A 19,300-nucleotide genomic window follows, 5' to 3' on the forward strand; every position below is an offset into this window, starting at 1 on the left:
ACTTGCAAATATTGCCTCTACTTTTTGTAGGTTGACTTTTCATTCTCTTGAAAATATTCTTTAACACATAAAAAGTTTTTTTTTTTTTGAGATAGAATCTCATTATATAGCATAGGCTGGACTAGAACTTGGGATCCTCTGAGTGCTATGATTATAATTGTACACCACCACACTCAACCAAAACTTTGCATTTTGATGAAGTCACATTTATTTTTTTTTTCTCTTGTTGCTTGTATTTTTGGTGTCAGATCCAAGAAATACTTGTTAAATCAATATGATTTTTCTCCTGTTTTCTTCTAAGGCTTACAATTTATACTCTCTTTTGGGTGGGAGTTGTTTGGGTTTTAGTTTGGTTTGGTTTTGGTTTTTATTTTTTGTTTTTTGTTTTTTCAAGACAGGGTCTCACTATGTCACTCTGGCTGTCCTGGAACTCTCTCTCTAGAGACCAAGCTGGCCTCGAACTCAGAGACTGCCTACCTCTGCCTCCCGAGTGTTGGGATTAAAGGTGTATGCCACCACTACCACCAGACTCATTAATATCTTTATACTATCTTCCCCTCCACTTAATTAAAAATTGTCTGTCCATTTATTTTTATCTTTAATTTCTTTCAACACTATGTGTCTATGTCTGTGTATGGTTTATTTGTCTGGACATTCTGAGACAGTCTTGATATGCTGCCCTGGCATATCCAGGCAATGCCACAAAGAGCTCCCTTAGCAGGAAGAAGTCCCTAAACTTGGCCTTGTTCCTCCTTAGGGTGAAGGAGCAACAGCAGCACATTTTTTAAAAATAATTCTAAATAGATAAACCTCCAGAAGGTTGAGTGGTTCTCAACCTTCGGGTCTCAACCCTTTTTTGGGGGAGTCAGATGATCCTTATACAGGAGTCGCATATCAGATATCCTGCATATCAGATATTTACATTACAGTTCATAACAGTACCAAAATTATAATTATGAAATAGCAACGAAAATAATTTTATGGTGTGTGTGGGGTCACCATAACATGAGGAACTGTATTAAAGGGTTGCAGCCTTTGGAAGGTTGAGAACCAGTGCTCTAGAGAGTTTAGAACCAGCTAGTAAAAAGAGCTGTACTTGGCCCTTGGACAGGAGGTGGAGAGGTGGCATGGTGCTGATGTCAGTCTCCACAGCAGCCTCTTGCCCTCAAAGCTATGATCTCAAATCTTCACGGAATGCACACTCATCCCTTTAAACAGAAAAACAGGAGAGAATGAAAATTACTGCTTACCACGCACACGACCTTCATTCCAGGCCAAGCGATCTCCCATAGCCTCGTGAGCATTTTGCACATAACCATACCTGGCTTCTTACAGCAGTGTTTTGTAGTTCACAGCATACAAACCGCCACACCCCCACAAAGTCTCATTTTGGGGTGAGCATTCCTACGGCAGGATGGGAGGCAGACACAGAGGAGTGGCTAGAAACCCAGAGGCTTACAGGCCAGCAGGTCTTGAGTATTCAGCGTGACAGAAACAAGAAAGACTCTTGGAAGAAGAAAACCAACTCCTGAAAATGGTCCTCTGACCTTTACATGCACAGTGTGGCATATACATTCCCATGTTCACACACACACACACACACACACACACACACACACACACACACTCATGATTATTTTATTCTTTATTGGGAAAAAAATTAATATTCAAATAAATCACATTTCAAAAACTCTATTTATATAAAAATAGACCCCAAGAATATTGAAGCAGCTGTCAGAGGGAGGGAAAACGTTTGGTAGTGTACTTTTCTTCAGTGTATGTGACAGAGGGCTGGTGATATGGCCCGTTGGGTAAAGGTGCTTGCTACCAAGCTTGAAGATCTAAATTTGGTCGCTGGGACCCACATGGTAGGATAGAACAGACTCCTACAAGCTATCCTCTGCCTCCTACACACAAATGAACAAACATAATAAAAATAAAATTTACAAATATGTGACAGAATAAAATCCAATTTACTAGCTTCGACAATTCAAAAGAACTTCAGTATTTCCTTGGATTATAAAGCTCACTGCTGAGGTCTTTTCAAAGACAAATCAAGCACCGAGTGGTAAAAGTCTGCTTGTAGACTCATCTACTTTATGGATCTTCCACTGCCGGGAAAAGTCTGCTCTCTCCCAAGAAAAGAAACTAGGAGGCTAGGCTGTGTCTTCATCATTCATCTTCCTCCACCTGTCAACCTCCACAGTAATCTTACTGTCCCTGCCATCCTTGGGCTCTCTGACAGAGATGACAGGAAAGGTCCCATCTCCCACGGGTGCTATGGACCACTTTGATGTCCCCTCAGAAACTCATTGATGTCTTGATCACAGAAACCCTTTGAGAAGAGCAGATAGCATCTTTCATGTGTTGATGGCTGCCAAGGCAGGGTTTCTGAACCCTCCAAGACCCATCATTTATTTATTTATTTCCCATTTAGATGTCTTATGTTTCTTTTTGTTCCTTAACTATCCTAGCTAGCATTTCCAATTCTTGGATAGAAGTTGTGAGAATGATCATCTTTGGCCTAGACTTCCTAAAACACAACCACACCATGAGAGCCCACGATGAGATTCAGCTGAGCTCTGGTCCACAGAGAAGCAGAGTGTCTGCTGGAGGTGAAAGCAGCAGTGACATGGGGATCCAGGCTCACCTTGGACCTAGGCTCTTGGCTCCAGCCTAGCCACTATAGAGCCCCCACCTCACTTGGGCCTTCTGAAGGGCCATAGCACCATGGAGCTTTCCAGGCAATGCTGTGTTCTGAGAAGTTCTACCTTTCTTACTGGCTCATCAGAACATTCTCCACCCTACCTACACTTGAAGTTGAATGGAAGGAGGGTATCTTTGTGTCTTTAAGTGGCTGACCTTGCGGGACATGGTGGCACATACCTATAGTTCCCGCATTGGGAGGCTGAGGCAAGAGGATCACAAGTTCAAGATCAGCTTAGGCTACACAGAGAGCCTGTCTCACAATTCCCATCCCACCCTATCTCCTGCATAAGAAAGAGGCTGGTCTTGTACTACCAGGACCCTTGAATGTAAAGTGTTGACTGCAATTTCTGCACAGGCCCCAGGTGGCAGGGTCTGGGTGGCTGCCCCCTGGGTAGCAGGCACTAGGTAGTTCAGGGCAGAATAAATGCACTTCATTTATGCATCACAGTGGCAGCCTTGGATAGCAGTGAACTCAGACTCTGCAGTCTTGGTCCTTCCCATGACTGGGATACCCCAGGGTAGTCACAAGACCTTTCCCACATCTGCAAAATACAGTAACAACAAATTTCTTTCACAGTGTTGCCTGAAGGGAAACCAGATACTAGAGAGAAAACACCTGTCAGACCCCCGCCCCAAAGAACCCCTCCTCCACAGCTGTACCACGGGCTGATCCTTCTGTTCTTCCTGCTCCTCTTCTGAAGGTTCTCCCTGGCAGCATCAGTCCCTCCAAACCTCCTTCAGCACTCATGTGTCACCACTGCCACCTACAGGTGAACAGCTCACCAGCTTCAAGCGCCTAGCAGCTCCCAAATGTCCTTAGCCTTTTCATAGTTCTGGGTTTCTGAGCAGGAAGGGCTCATTATGGAAGACATAGAAAGAGCTCCCTTAGCAGGAAGGAGCCTCAAAACTTGGCTCGTTTCATCTTTAGGGTGAAGGAGCAACAGCAGCACGATTTTTTAAAGTGAATCTAAATATTTAAACCCCTAAAGGATTTAGAACCAGCTGGTAAAAAGAGCTGTACTTCACGGCCCTTGGAGGTGGGCAGGAGGGAGAGGAGGTACAGTATTGTAAGTGCTAGTCCCCACAGTTAGACACCCCCCCACCCCCCCACCTCCATCCCACACCCACACCCACACACCCACCCCCCCACCCCCCCACCCCCGGCAAAGGTAGCCTTCTGACCTCAAAGCTACTGATCTAAATCTTCAAGGAATGCACACTCATCCCTTCAACAGAAAAACAGGACGATGAAAAACTGCTGCTTACCAAGCACACTTCAGTCTGGGCCACAGGGGTGGAACTTGTACATGGCCTATGCTGAGCAACTGCGTGACCACTGGGTTCATCCTCAGCTCTCTCATCAGCTTTTCCACATACATTAGGTGTTTCAGTCTCCCTTTCCTTTCCAGTCAGGTTTGTAACTTCTAACAAACGAAGAAAATGAGGCCTAGGAAGTCACCAGTCCCATGATGCACAGCAGGAGGTAGGAGCTTCCGGTAACCACAGGACCCACATCCTCCTGGTGGACCTGGTCTTGTAACCCAACCTGTCCCCAAACAAAGAACAGCAGGGGCAAAGAGGCAGACTGCAGCGGCCTTCCTAATTCTGCAGGTGAGGCTCGGACCGTCTAAGAAGTACAGAGGACGTGCTGCGCTGCCCCTGTCCTTTTCTTTCTTAATAACCTTTCTATGTTGAAGTAATTTTTGGTTTACTGAAAAGTTGCACCACCAGTCCCACATTGCCATGTTAGTTTCCTCCCACGTTAGCATGTTATATAACCCTCGTGCATCTGTCAAAACTTCCAAGTGAACACGGTGTAGTACTATTAGCTAAACTCCAGACAGTGCTCAGATTTCTTCAACCTTTGCTCTGCATCCTTTCTGTGCTGAATCCAACCCAGAATACAATACTCCAGTTAGTTTTCACCCTTTTAACACTGTTCCATGTTCTTCAAAGCCTGACAAACCCACAAACTCACCAACTTGCTTTCCTGCCTGGAGAGTTCCATCCCGCAGGCTGCTGTGTGTGAGCCAGGATTCCACAGGGCCTCATTAGGGCATCACATCCACCCCTACCCCAAACAAAGAGGCCCTTCAGGCCAGCCCAACAACAGAGAAAATAGGAGCTTGTTAGCCACACAGGCCCAAGGCTGCTGACCCAAGTTCTTTTTCAACTGGAATTCCCTTAAGGAGAATCCACAGATTTCAAACGCATGGGGGGTCTGTTCTCCGGGTGCAGTCACAAGTCTGATGAGCTCCCTTCTCTGTACTTGGTGGAATGTGTTATGTGGGGAGTAGACGAGTACAGAAAGGGCTCCGGAGGGCTGGGCTGGAAACGCTGTGGCCACCACCACAGCCACCAGCTGCCACCAGGAGAAGGGGCCCCTGAAGAAGCCAGCAGGCTGGGAGGATGGCTTCCCCCAGCCAAATAGGCTGCTCTCTCCTGCTGACTGAGAAAATAAAAGTCCTCTGGAAGCCAGTGCTCAGGCAGAGCTCTGGCTTAAGCCCAGTGGAGAGCTTGGTGTGGGAGCAGGGGACATCCCAGACGTCTTGTCTGCGTCTCCTCTTTCCCCTGCAGGCGTGGCTGCCAACTTCTTCTTCAGAGTGCATCGCGGTCCTACATACGTCACCCGTGGGCCTCTAGTGGGCACAGTTCTTTAAGAGAAGACACCAGATAGCCTAATTACAGTCTCCGCTCATGGGAGTCAGGAGTACTATTCATTGGGGAAGGAAAATAAGAAAGGCCACCTAGAGACTTTCTGGTTTAAGTCCAAAACATGAGCTGAAGGGCTAGTGTAGGTGGTAGAGTTGCTTGCCTGACATACCGAAGGCCTAGGTTCGGCCCAGCAGCACACAACAAACGAACAAAATGTATGAAGCTGAGCGGCCTCTTCCCGCCAGGCACTGTGCTAGGCTGTGATGGGAACAGAGCCTTTGTGCTGAGGGAGTTTAGCAGACCACAGACTTGCAAGCAGAGAGCTAGGACGTGAGGGACAAGTGTCAGCATGGGTGTGTGTACAAAAAGAGACCAGCAGTCCCAAAGATGAGGGGTGATTAGCAATGACAACAGAGGGAGAGGAGGTACATATAAAGGTGGGAGAGCAGGAATTTGGAGGATGGGAAGCGGGGAGCAGAGCTGTCAGGGAGGCAAAGAGTGAAGACCAACTGAGAAGAGTCTTTTCCCTTCCTGCAGCCGGGGCTTTCAACAGGGGTGCCTGTGACACATCACTCTGGGAACAGCTCGGTGGCTGCACTATACAGACTGTAAGCAGGAAGTGCTACTGGAGTCAGGGTCAGAGCAGACCCCGCAGCCCCATCACGCCAGGCTCATCCAGTGATCCTCAGTGGGCCAATTATAGAGCTAACTAACAGTGAGAAGCAGAGAGAGGAGGTTTATTCAGTGTGGCCACTCTGGGAAGAGGGACCAATAAAGAGGTCCAGAGACACTCCCTCAGGTCCACCTGCACAGTCCTAACATGAGTTTAGAGTTAACTAGAGCACAAGGTATGTCCAGCTAAGCAGTCCTTAGCAAGGGTGATCTTGCCATTGTATCTTGGCTTCTTTTCTGCAAAGTGGTCTGAGAAGTTATCAGAGATGTGCCAAGTTCTTCTTCCAGCTGCACAAGGAAGCCTTTTCTTTCTCCAGCTCGATATTCCTGACAGCCAAAGGGAGAGGTACAAATGTCTCTTGAGAATTCTTTTGTTCCTTTCAGGACAGGTACAGAAGCAGGGACAGGTCACTGTAACTGCTTAGTGAAGTAAGGGGCCAGGACACCACACTGGTCGAGGGCATGCTTTCTAATCTGATAGACAGGGAGGCAGTTGGGCTCACTGTGACACTGGGCCCATTTCATATACTCACCAACTCAGTTTAGTCACTGAAAGGTGGGCATAACAGGAATACCTCCTCAGAGTACACTAGGCAAACTAGTGATACAAACATGAAACCACGAATATAATAGGGTGTAATAAATATGAATCATAATGTGGGGGGGGGTGAGGGACGGAGGGAGGGGGAGAGAGGGAGTGAGACAGTGCTGGGGATCAACACAAGCCAGTCAAGAGTACTACCATTGAGTCTTTGCTCCAAATATTCCATCATACCGAGATATATCAACTTTTGGACTAATACAGATAATGTTATGAACACAGGTTGATCTTTCTCTCTCTCTGTCTCTCTCTGTCTCTCTCTGTCTCTCTCTCTCTCTCTGTGTGTGTGTGTGTGTGTGTGTGTGTGTGTGTGTGTGTGTGTGTGTGTGTATTTCTCTGGGGATTAAAGCCAAGGTACTGACTGTCTTAGACAAGCACCCTGCAACTGAGCTGAATACCCGCTCCTATGAACTGCACTTTATGTGTATTTAGGGACTGGATTTGAGGAAAGATGGAATTCAAGAGAAAAAGGCCTGAATATCTCCAAGGCTTTCAGCAGCACAGCCTCCCAGTGGTAGAAAAGGGTAGCTGCCCTGACTCCCACCTAGGGAGTGGGCGAAGAAACCTTAAGTATGCTCTGCTAGCCAGGGACCAACCAACTCTATGAGGCAGCCAGGGGCCAAAAGTATCACCATGAACCAAACTGACAGGAAGATTTACTTTCTGCCTCAAAGACCCACTATGAAATTCCAAGCCAGGACAAAGCCTTCCAGAAGTTACCAGGGGCTCGCGCTGGGTGTGCGTACTAATGTCAGAGTGCTTTAACTAACTCCTACAAAGAGCTGCTCTTCAGAACTGGGTACCCCTATTACAGGATCAGCAGCACCCAAAGGTACCTGTGGCATCATCAACAGCAACACATCTGGGAAGAAACAGATATTAACTCAAATGTTATTCATTCAGAGACCTAATCAACAAAGGAAGACCAGTCAGTAATAAAAAAAAACATCCAAGTCAAAACAGTGAAATTAAACATTTACACTGAAATTAGCATTTATCTTGAACAGAATACCGCCCACTTCTGGGAAGGTCATATTGAACCATATTATGCTTTGATAAGGTAACATGAATTTCACAATTCTGAAAACAATCTGGGCAACAGGTATCAAGGGATATGCCAGAAAAGGAGGTGGGGTTTTGTTTTTAAAAATTAATACATAAAAATCTTTCTGAGGTCATAGAAGGCTATTATTCTTAGACCTAATAATCTCTTCAAAACTCAGAATAAAAATAAATACACTAAGGAAAAAATAAAATAAGTACACTAAGGATGTATTTGTAAAGTCATGCATAGTTCTGCAATCCTACTCTTAATAGTGCACCCAAGGGAAATGAAAGCATTTCTATACATAAATTAGCTCATCAGTGTTCATGGTGGCTGTGCTGGGTGGTTTTATGTCAACTTGACATAGGCTAGAGTCATGAGAGAAGGGAACTCCAATTGAGAAAATGCCTCCATAAGATCAGGCTGTAGGAAAGCCTGTGGGGCATTTTCTTAATTAGTAATTGATGGGGGAGGACCCAGCTATCCACTGTGAGTGATGCCATCCCTTGGAAGTTGATCCTGGGTTCTGTAAGAAAGCAGGCTGAGGAAGCTATGAGGAACAAGCCAGTAAGCAGCACTCCTTCATGGCTTCTACATCAGTTCCTGCCTCCAGGTTCCTACCCTACTTGAGTTCTTGTAGTGATACTTTTGATGATGAACTGTGATGTGGAAGTATAAGCCAAATAAACCATTTTCTCCCCATCTTACTTTTGATCATGGTGTATCATCACAGCAATAGCAACTCTAAGACAGTGGCATTTGTCACAATTGCCAGAAAGTATAAAACCAGATGTCCACTGCATGGGCAGAACAGGAACAAATATGGCACATCCATACAAAAGAACCTCATTAAGCACTAAAAAGACATGGAAGCCAGGTGTGGTGGTGCACACCTATAATCCCAGCACTCAGAAGGTTGACACAGGAAGACTACAAGCTTCAGACCATCCTGAGCTACATAGTGAGACCCTGCCCCCAAAAGGTCTCATTCTGACTTGTGCCATACCATGGCTGAACCTTGAGGACATTATGCTAAGTATAATGAACCAGTCACAAAAGGACAAATATTGTGTGGATTCAATTATAAGGAGTGGCTAGGGTTGTCAGATGCCAGAGGGAAAGGAGAATGCTGGTTACCAGGAACTTAGGAGAAAAACTGAGGAGACTGTAAGTGCAGAAAGATGAAGGAGTTATGAAAATGTTTGGTGGTGGTGGTCACACAAGAATATAAATGGTACACTTAAAAATGGCTAAAATGGGGTCGAGAGATGGCTCAGCAGTTAAGATCACTTTTGCTCTTGCAGAGGACTCGGATTCATTTCTCAGCCTCCACATTGATGGCTCACAACCACCTATAACTCCAATTCCAGGGGACTCTAGTTCCATTTCCTTTTCTGGCCTCCATGAGCACTTTATCCCGAGTGCTGCAATTAAAGGCATGCGTCACTACACCTGACTTCAGTTTTAAATTTGTAACCACAGGTAGATCTACAGAGGCAGAAAGAAAGTCACCAATTGCCTAGGAATGTGAATAGGGAGTGATGGAATGAATGATGGAAATGTCCTCCATAACTGTAGTAATAATTGTACAACTCAGAATAGACAAAAACCCACTGAACTCTATACTTTAAATAAGTGAATAAGAATTATATCTTAGCCAGGCATGATGACACACACCTTTAATCCCTGCACTTGGAAGGCAGAGGCAGGTAGATATCTGTGAGTTCAAGGCAAGCCTGGTCTACAAATCAAGTTCCAGGACATCCAGGGCTACACAGAGAAATCCTATCTAATAAAAGAAAAAAAATTATCTTAATATGAAGCTATTGAAAAGAAAAAAAACTACCCAGAACATAATCAATGTAGTATTATTTAAAATTCTTAAAATTTCTCAAAAGGGGTGGAAGAGATGAAAAGGCTCAGTGGTTAAGAGTAATTGCTGCTTTTGCAGACGACCTTGGTTCCCAGCACCCATCTTGGGTGATTTTCAACCAACTGCAAGTTCCAGGGAATCCAACCCCCTCTTCTGGCCTCTGTGGGCACCTGCACTCACGTAGTTCACATACATATACTCAAGCACACACACACACACATATACATAAAATAATAAATAAATATATTTCTTAAAACTTCAACAGAAGATTGGTGGTTAAGTAAATCATGGAATAGTGACTCAGTTGGATATTATACAGACATTATAAGTAGCTATAAAAACCAGAGAGAAACATTATGCAATGATGTAAAGAAAAAAGTCTAAACTAATTTTTTAAAGGATGTAAATGGAAAATGCCTTTCAGAGAAATAGGGAAAAGGTGAAAATAATGAATATGTAGAAGTATTTGATTTAGAGGCAATCTTTTGTTGTTTTATTTTTGTTCTGGGATAGGGGATTTTTTTAATTTTTTTTTTTTTTTTTTTTGAGACAGAGTCTCACTATGTAGCTTTGGCTAACTCAGAACTAGCTCTGTAGACCAGGCTGGCCTCACACTCATAGAGATCTACCTGCCTCCACCTCCCCAGTGCTGGGATTAAAGACATGCACTGCCACATCTGGCAAAACCTGTTATAAAATGAGAGAAAAGTAAAAGTTTTTTTTAAAAAAGTGATATTACACTACAAAAGAACAAGAAATAAGCCAGGTAGTGGTGATGCACACCTTCAATCCCAGCACTCTGGGCAGAGGCAGGTGGATCTCTAAATTCAAGGCCAGCCTGGTCTATAGAGTGAGCTTCAGGGCAGCCAGGGCTACACAGAAAAGCCCTACCTTGAAAAACAAAACAAACAAACAAAAGAATAAGAAATAAAATGGCAAGCGTGTATGGAAAGGAAAAGCTGGTACAGGGGGGCAGGTGGCAGGGGTTACGTGCATGACATACACATTTGGTAGTGACCATACCTAGGGCCTCATGTGAAAAAAAACAGTCATTTAATTTTTCCATCAGAAATAGCAAGGCAGATAAAGGAACAACAACAAAAAAATTATACCAATTATTTAAAATGATGATAGCAGTACCTTCTTACATTTGTGATACTCAATTTAAGTTGAACATTTTCATTTATTTTTATGTATTGCAAATAAAGTTCTCAAAGGAAAGAAAGAAAGATATGAAACAGCAAGTCCCTAGGCTGGCCTGAGTACAGCAAACTTCTCATAAATGCACTGATTCTCTTCTCTTAAGGATAAAGCTGCCACCCCCAGTTATCTCTCAAGGCACTTCATCCTGACCAGCCTCCCTGCTAACAACACCCCTTGTCCCAGAGGAGGTCACCCAGGAAGCTGTTAACTCCTAGTTAATTCAAGGGGCCCAAACTGAGAATCAGTCTGAGATGGCAAATACAACAGGGCTCTGAATTATTTAGGAAGCTGTTCCTATCCATCACCACTGAAAAATCAGAAATATCAACACAGAACAAACAGGAGAGAGTATACTTAAATGTAACCATATTTAACTATTAGGAGACTCCATGCAAGTATGTAGTTCCTTGTAAAATATGCAGAGCTGGTAGACTTAATACCACACAGGTTGTGTAACTTACTGAGGCCAGCATGACTTTAAACCCTAGTTCTAACTGGGTCACCTTGAACAATACAGAACAAAGCTTGCCAAGAGAAACATGCCAACAGAGTGACCAAATACAGTAGGGAGTAGGCATTTCCTAGCTTTCTGGAATTTTTACTGTAGAAAGAGAAATTTAATATCTATGTAGCTTTTCTCAGTGCTGAAAATGACAGCATGGTACTGCTTGCTTTAGTGAGGTGGTCTCAAGGGGAGAGGCCAGACATTGCTTTACCCCCCCACATTGTCAGTTCAAGCCGGTACGTGAAAAGGGTGCTACAGCCAAGCTTCCCTAGGAGTAAAGTGCAGTGCCTCTCTCCCACCTCCTCCCTCCATTCCTTTGGAGGTCAGGTCCTGCAGGCCGACAGATCCTTTCTTGATTTAAAAAAAAAAAAAAAAAAAAAGTCCTAGTCATTAACTGGTAGGTCAAGCAAAACTTCCCTGGCAAACACCCTGGAACAAAAAGCAATTTGGCCTCATGAGAGTGACCAAAGAAACACTGGGAAACTGTCAGCTTTCATTTGGATGACTAGATATTTTCTATTAGGAATCAATTATGATAGACTGGAGATATAACTTAGTGGTTGAAGCTTAGTGTGGATGAGGACCCTGGTTCCATTTTTAGTACCATAAAAAAAAAATGAAGAGTTAGGACTAGTTTATTTTTGGCATGATAATAACCATGAACTGATTATTATTGAGGCTCCATGACTAATATGTGGGGATCATTATACTCGTCATTTTCCTTTTATGTATATTTGGAATTTTCTGTAATGAAAAAAAAAGCAAGGAGAAAGCATAAAGCCATTCATAACTTTAACCTAGCCATGAATTCCTAAGGAACAAAGGAAAGAAGGGAAGAGGGAGAGGAAGAGCCAACTGCAAGGATTCGTAATTGAGAAAAACTCCGCTTTTCCCAACAAATGAGAGGGTGGCTATGCAATGAGGCTACATCAATAAGGCAAAAATGCTGTGTAGCTTTTAAAAATGATAAATACTTTGGCCTAGTTGCTAAGTGGAAATCAGCAGAGGAATGCTAAGCAGAAAGGCAGCAGCATGAAATATTGTGTGCATACTAATAACAAGGTAAAAATGCATGCTTCCATAATGGAAAGGGTCAGAAGAGCCTGCAGAAGCCACATCCTCCCTTTAACATCCAGCTCAATGGCCTCTTATTAGTGAGGGTGGCCGCCCCTGCAGGTGCGCTTGCTGAATTAATTGTGCCCCTCTGGGATTCCTCTGATGGGCTTGCTTATTCTCTACAGCTTAGGTAATGTCTTCACATAGACCTGCCTTTCCTGGGATACAGTGAATTCTACCTGCACACAGTATGTATTCAATTATGTCTGACCAAAAGAATAAACCATAAATAGCTACTGTCTCTGTTTCTGGACATTCTTCCTTCAGAGCTACTCACACCCACAGGAACCATTCAGGAAAGGCATTCCTTGGTGGTAACCAGAGAACAATGCTTCCAATTCTGACTCACAAAGTGCAGGTGTAACTGTGGGTTTGTGAAGCCAGTAAGGTGAAAGAAAACCAGGCAGACTTCCTGTCCAGACCCCAGCTGAGGCCCAGAGGGGGAAAAAAAATCTCATTTGTTCTGCAAGCAAACAAGTCTCACTGCTGCAGTTCCTCATACTTGCTCCCCAGCGCAGGGGGAGAGCAGGCCTTTCCTCAGCTGATACAGTGGTGAAAAGCAGGAGCAAGAGGACAGCCAGGCCGCTGGCCGCTGAGTAGCTCTTGAAGGAGGATGTTAGACTGCACTGGAGCCTGAGGAGCTCATGAGGGCAAGAGCTAGACAGTCCAGGACCTCAGTCCCCAGTTCTTAGCCATCTTATCCTAATGTCTCTCCATCCCTTCTGCTTACAGGTGCTTTGAGCACCAGGCTTGGGGACAGGGCTGATAGGACATTTTAGAACGCCAAGAAAAAATTCAAAGACAGTCATTTTTCAGAGCAGTAGTGTTTAACTCTTCTTAAATAAAATGTTTGAGAATCTGGCAAGACTTTTCCAGAAAAGCTCTCTCACACAATTCCACATATCTTCTCAACAGGTTCTTCACCCAAATCAAACCATTGTGGCTACTAACATGAATATTAAAAACAACATAGAGCTGGGCAGTGGTGGCGCACACCTTTAATTCCAGCACTCAGGAGGCAGAGGCAGGCGGATCTCTGTGAATTCGAGGCCAGCCTGGTCTACAGATCAAGTTCCAGGACAGACTCCAAAGCTACACAGAGAAACCCTGTCTCAAAAAACCAAAACCAAAACCAAACAAAACAAAAAACCACAAACAGACAAACAAACAAAAAAACAATATGGATGCCCACAAACAGCAAGACAGTAGCCCAGCCTGAGGTAACGTTTTACCCTAATGTGCAGCAGCTCTCTAGGGAAAGCTTGGTTCTGTGTATTTGTGAAGACCGCCAGCACAGACCCGCTGCACAGAGTCCATGCCTGTACACCCAGGAAGGCAGGAGGGTGGGTCTCACTTAGATGCTCTGATATGAGCCCATGCATTCTCCTCAAGGCCATGTCAGACAAAATTGCTACCATTCTACCCACCATGCAGTCATCCTGCCGAGCTGCCTTCAACGCCCCAGACCCACGAACACACAAGCTTTATTTAGCTCATTGCCTAACAACCCCCCAAAGCTGGTTGAGGTGGTGCTAGAGAACCACCAAACTGAAGACCTGCAAAACAAATCAAAGGGGAGAAGGCAGCGCTTTACTCTCAGGTCAAAATGGCGGGCAGACCGGCTGCTGCAGTGTGGAGCAAGCAGCTGGATGGTTTCTGAAACTGGTATTATAATGCTGCAGGACTCAACAGACTGGGGTAATGCGAGATGATACAGTATACCAGGCTGAAGATGTGAAAGAAGCCGTAAGAAGGCTTCCTGGGGATCTTTATAATGACAGAATGCTTCCAATTAAGAGAGCCCTGGACCTGACCATGAGGTATCAGATCTTGTCTATGGAGCAGTGGACAAAATATGAGGAGGACCAATTCTACCTTGAACCATCTCTGAAAGAGGTTATTCTGGAAAGAAAAGAGAAAGAAGAATTGGATGAAGAAGTGATCTTGCAGTTGAGATCTGTGGATGTGCCTGGTCTCTGTATTTTTATGAAGTTGTTTCAACCTGAATCACAATTTAAGAATTATTTGCTCTGCAGATGCCTTGCTTTAAATAAATGTCCATTGGAGCCATTAAAAAAAAAAAAAGAAATCAAAAGGGGGGTCCAGGCATATATAGTGACATGACTTCAAACTTGGCAGGGGGAAGACAACCACAGGAGCATCCCCTCCTGCCAACATATACCCATCATGCCCTCCCCAGCAATACTCAGAGACTCGTGGGGGCTCTGGAGCAAGTGACTATTGCTCGTCCAAGATAAGACGCCTTTCTCAATATTCTCTTGCAAGGAGCTCCTCAGTGTGCCAGGAGCGTGGCACATCTGAAGCGAACACTGCTGCATCACGCTCTGTCCCACCTGGCCGCTCTCGGTGATGGTACACGGATGTATCTTACTGCCACCGGAAGAACTCAGGGTTCTTTTGAACAATCATTTATTTCCAATGGAAATCACATAAAGATGACTGTAAGCCACGTGAAACAACAGAAGAAACTGCTTCCCAAGAACCAGCGAGTAGGACAGTTATTGATGTTAGTCATTCAGTTAGGCTTCCTGGGTTCCTGGTAGCTGAGGCAAAATGGGAAAGACAATGAGTTTCACAAACCTTACTTTCTAATTAATGGTAGAATAAAAGGCATTCCATTAATACTTGGGAAGTTCTTTTTCCTAACACTGCAGTTTACTGTCATCATTCACATACATACAAGTAACTGTGTTTTTCTTTTGAAGTAAGATCTTGATGTGTAGCCCAAGATAGTCTGGAGCTAAAGATCCTCTTTCCTCAGCCTCCTGAGTACTGGAATGATTACAGTTATTCTGCTTTGTTTTTGAGACAGGGTTTCATTATGTAGCTCTGGCTGACCTGGAACTCACTCTGTAGACCAGGTTAGCCTCAAACTCATAGAGATCCACCTGCCTCTGCCTCCCAAGTGCTGAGATTAAAGGTGTGCGCCACCGCTCCTGGCTTTCAGTCATTTGTACATCAAGGGATAATAAAAGAACAACACAATACATAATACGTTCTGCTCAGCCAGGTGATCATTGCCTTTTACAGTCTGCCCCAGTTACTTTCACAGCCTCTTTTCCTGCCCCAACCCCACAAGGAACTATAGTCAATCAAAGCACAGTCCTCATTCCCAGCATGCAATCAACCTTGTCCTTATTCGTTTTTACTTGTCCCACCACGTCCAGCTTTACCCTAATGTCTTTAAATGCAGTTTCTTCTACAGATATTTCTCCCAATTCTCTCATCAAACAAGGCCTCCTAGCTAGCCATGGCTGCCCATGTCTGTAACCTTGGCACTCAGGAGGATGAAGGAGGAGGATTACAAGTTTCAGGCCAGCCTGGAGACCCTTTCTCCTCCACCACACTTCACTTGCTCTGCCACACTTTGAAGCTGGGTGCAGCTGAAGCAACTACACAGAGCTGGGGCAGAATCTCTGTAGTCAGACAGGCCTGAGCAACAATCTGATTATGCTGTGTGATAAACAACTAAATTTCTCTAAGCCTTGATTTCCACATCCATGGGACAGGAACAATGACACCTTGCAAAGCTTTTATAAGAAGTAAATGAATTAATCTGGCTTAGTTGATGCACAGTTGTAATCACAATCACTTGGGAGGCAGAGGCAGGAGGATTCCAAGTTTGAGGCAATCTCAGCTTCCTTATTTCAGACAAATAAACATAAGTAACATGAATTAGACAAAGGTGTGGGGCTGAGGCTGAGGCTCAGTAGTGCTTGCCTAACTCTAGCACATGCGAGGCTCTGGGTCCTACCCCTAACTACTGCAAAACAAACAAACAAAACAACAGGCAAACAACAAAAAATAAAATAAAGGTCTGTCATGGAGTCTTGAATATGCAAGCCCCTTGTACGTGACAATAGCTACCACTGGAGACAGGAATCTACCTTCTCTTCTTGCCCACAAAGGACCTCCTTAAAAGGCAACATAATGAAGAACTTCCTAAAGACTGAATGCATAAGGGAACCTCAATAATGGAGCTTCAGAGTTGTCTGAATGCATCTGGAAGTACACCAGAGATCCTGAAGCATGGTGGATTCACACCACATTCAGCTATGGAATACCAAGTTCCTAACTCCTGGACTACACTCTACCCACAAAATATCACCAGCTACTCAAGGGCCTCTAGTACCTCCTATTTCAGAGAATGAAAGTTCCTCCTTCCTGTTAGAAGACCATTTTTGTCAGACAGATCTCCTAAACTCATATATATCAAATTATTAGAGATCCCTTTCAAAAGCACTAGTGTTGGGGTATGACCTCAGCACTGGGGAGGCAGAGATGGGGGAGCTCTGAAAGTCCCAGGCCAGCCTGGTCTACATAGTAAGTTCCAGGACAGCCAGGACTAAATAGAGAGACTCTGCCCTGCGTCCTGCTCTTCCAGAGAACCTGAGTTCAGTCCTCAGCACCCATATCAGGTAGCTCATAGCCACCTGTAATTCCAGCTCCAGGTGCATCTGACATCCATAGCCCCTATAAAAATAGCAAAACCATGTTTTAAAAAAGTATTGGTGTGTTATTATGAATGTGTATGGCTGACCACTGTCTTGATGAATGATAGAGAAAAGACTGTAATTATCCTTCATGAGTAAAAAAACTATAGTCATTTTTAAGGGACTAAATCCTAGAAAGCCTACAGAGAAAACAAAATTTCAGTGAATTTTGTTTCAAAGGTAGAAAAAGAAGCCAGGAACTTATAGAGCACGCGTTCATCACCGGGTGAGATGTGGCAGTGATGCTGTCCTCGGACAGTGGTGTCAGACTGGCACCGAGAGGGGACCTTCTATTTTGGAGGATCCTTTTGGAAGTTGTTTGGCTGTGCTGAGAAGAAAGCCAGGTCTCCTTGGGTAGAGAAGTAAGGAAGGGTATTAAGTCCAGAGTCAAACCTCACTTAAAATTACTGGGATACTGGTCACAGGGAGTTACAGTTCAGTGGTGGCATGAATGCCTAGCATGCCCAAGACCCTGGGTTTCATCCATATCCCTCTAAACACACACACCACCACCACCACCACCACCACCACCACCACCACCACCACCACCGCATGCAAGCATGCATGCACCTGTATGTGTGTACCGACACAGATACAGACATGGAGCTTTTATTAGCATGATTCAATGCTCTCATCTGTAAAATGGGACTCATACTATTGAGTATAACAATGATTCTCCTGTTTCCTGTGTACCAGAATTGCCTGGAGAGTTTGTTTAAAATGTAGATATGTGCATCCTGAGCCCAAAGAGTCTATTTCAGTACATCTGATGTGGGGCACAGAAATCTGTGGGGATTTAAATTATTTTTCATTTTTAATTACACAATATGTAAATATATTTCTCCCTTGTAAAATATTAAAACATTACCTTATCAGTTATGATTGCATTCAGCTGCAAGCAATTAAAAACTAACATTTGCTTAAGCAGATGGAGGTTTATTTTTCTCGTGGAACAAGAAGAAATCTTGAAGCAGGTAGCATGACGCTATAGTGACTTGAGAACTGTGTGGCTGCTGTCACTGGCCTGAGGCTGCAAGGCAGTTGCTGCTACCTGAAAGCCTGTGAAGCAGGAAAGGAAAAAGTACAAAGGCTGGAGGGATGTCCATTCATGAAGGCGTGCTCCCTAAGTGCTTCTACCTCCAGCTGACAGGCCAGAGCATACAGGTCACCACTCCTAGCCACAAGGGAACCCAGAGAAGGGAACACGCTAGCTGGGCAAAAGCCACTCCAAACAAAATCAAGGTTCTGTCAGTAAGTGTGCTGGTTAGTGGGTGACACACGCTGGAGGCACCTGGGTAGAGGGGGCTTTACTTGAGGAATTGCCTCCATCAGATTGGCCTGTGGGCATTCTATGAGCTGAGTCTCTGGAACATTTTCTTGATTGCTAACCGATCTGAGGGGCCCCACGCCACTTGGGCAGTGCTATTCCTGGGCAGGTGGGTCTGAACTATACATAAGAAGGAAGCTGAGTAAGCCAGAGCAAGCAAGCAGGTAAGTAGCCTTCCTCTGTGGTCCCTGCACTAGAAAGCAAACTAGAGCAGTATGGAATAAATGAGGAACAGTAACTGGGTACCTACTGAGCATTTCACTTCAATTACCGAGAAAGACTACATTCTCTATGGTGCTCCCTCTCCATCAATCCTGGTTTCGTGTACATTTTAAAGAAAGTCCTCCGGAGATTCTGATGCCCACTTAAGCACCATTTGGGGAACTACTGCCATACTTACACAGAGGTTTCTACAGAGCCCTAGAATTCAGCTTAGTGTAGCTATAACTCATAGTTAGTAACTCATGAATATTTACTCTCATCTTCTTTCCTTTCCCTGGAAAACCTAATCTGCTGGTACAGTCATATCTCAAGTTGGGCTGCAAAGGGGAGACAACAATGGGATGTGGGAAATCATCGGCTCATTTTTAGAAATCAAATCCATCTTGCAAAGAATGATGACCTACCACCCTTGAGAGTACTTAAAGAACAAGACCTGGGCCCAAAGCATGGCTAAAGCATGAAATTCTGATGGAGTCACCAGCATCATCCCACAAGGGGACTTGCAGCCTAGAGTGCTGTGTCATTCTAGACGTATTTGGCTGCTGAGTCGGGGGGTGGGGGTGGGGGGGTGGGTGGTGGTGGGGGGGGAGTTAAGAGTAGACAAACGTGCATGAAAATAAAAAAATAGTTTCCAGAGTTTAATACATGAAATGTATACCGATGCAAAGCCTGGAAGACAACCCCAAAATGTGCTAAAATCACTTGTGCATGATTCTGCTTTTTTTTTTTAACTTAGAAAAAGATTTATTTATTTTACTTTAATGTGCATGAGTGTTTTCCTGCTGTATGTACATGACCATAAGCATGCCTGGTGCCCTTGGGGGTCAGGAAAGGGTGTTGGATCCCCTGGAACTCGAG

The 19,300-nt window shown here is 44.4% G+C and overlaps 1 protein-coding gene and 1 pseudogene across 7 annotated transcripts in view; one reads left to right on the forward strand and one right to left on the reverse strand.

The window, feature by feature from the left end:
• Positions 1 to 19,300, reverse strand: part of Tom1l2 (target of myb1 like 2 membrane trafficking protein) — a 126,772-nt gene that overhangs the window by 67,033 nt on the left and 40,439 nt on the right. The window contains exon 2 of one of the 7 annotated variants that reach the window (XM_076542490.1): positions 1,097 to 1,208. The exons of the other annotated variants lie outside the window; for them this stretch is intronic. The gene's annotated coding sequence lies outside the window, so the exon portion shown is untranslated. The remainder of the gene's footprint in view (positions 1 to 1,096; positions 1,209 to 19,300) is intronic. 7 annotated transcript variants of the gene reach the window in all.
• Positions 13,986 to 14,513, forward strand: LOC102924284 (cytochrome b-c1 complex subunit 7 pseudogene; annotated as a pseudogene).

This window comes from Peromyscus maniculatus, chromosome 8, assembly GCF_049852395.1.
Source record: "Peromyscus maniculatus bairdii isolate BWxNUB_F1_BW_parent chromosome 8, HU_Pman_BW_mat_3.1, whole genome shotgun sequence".
In the NCBI taxonomy this organism is placed as follows: Eukaryota; Metazoa; Chordata; class Mammalia; order Rodentia; family Cricetidae; genus Peromyscus; species Peromyscus maniculatus.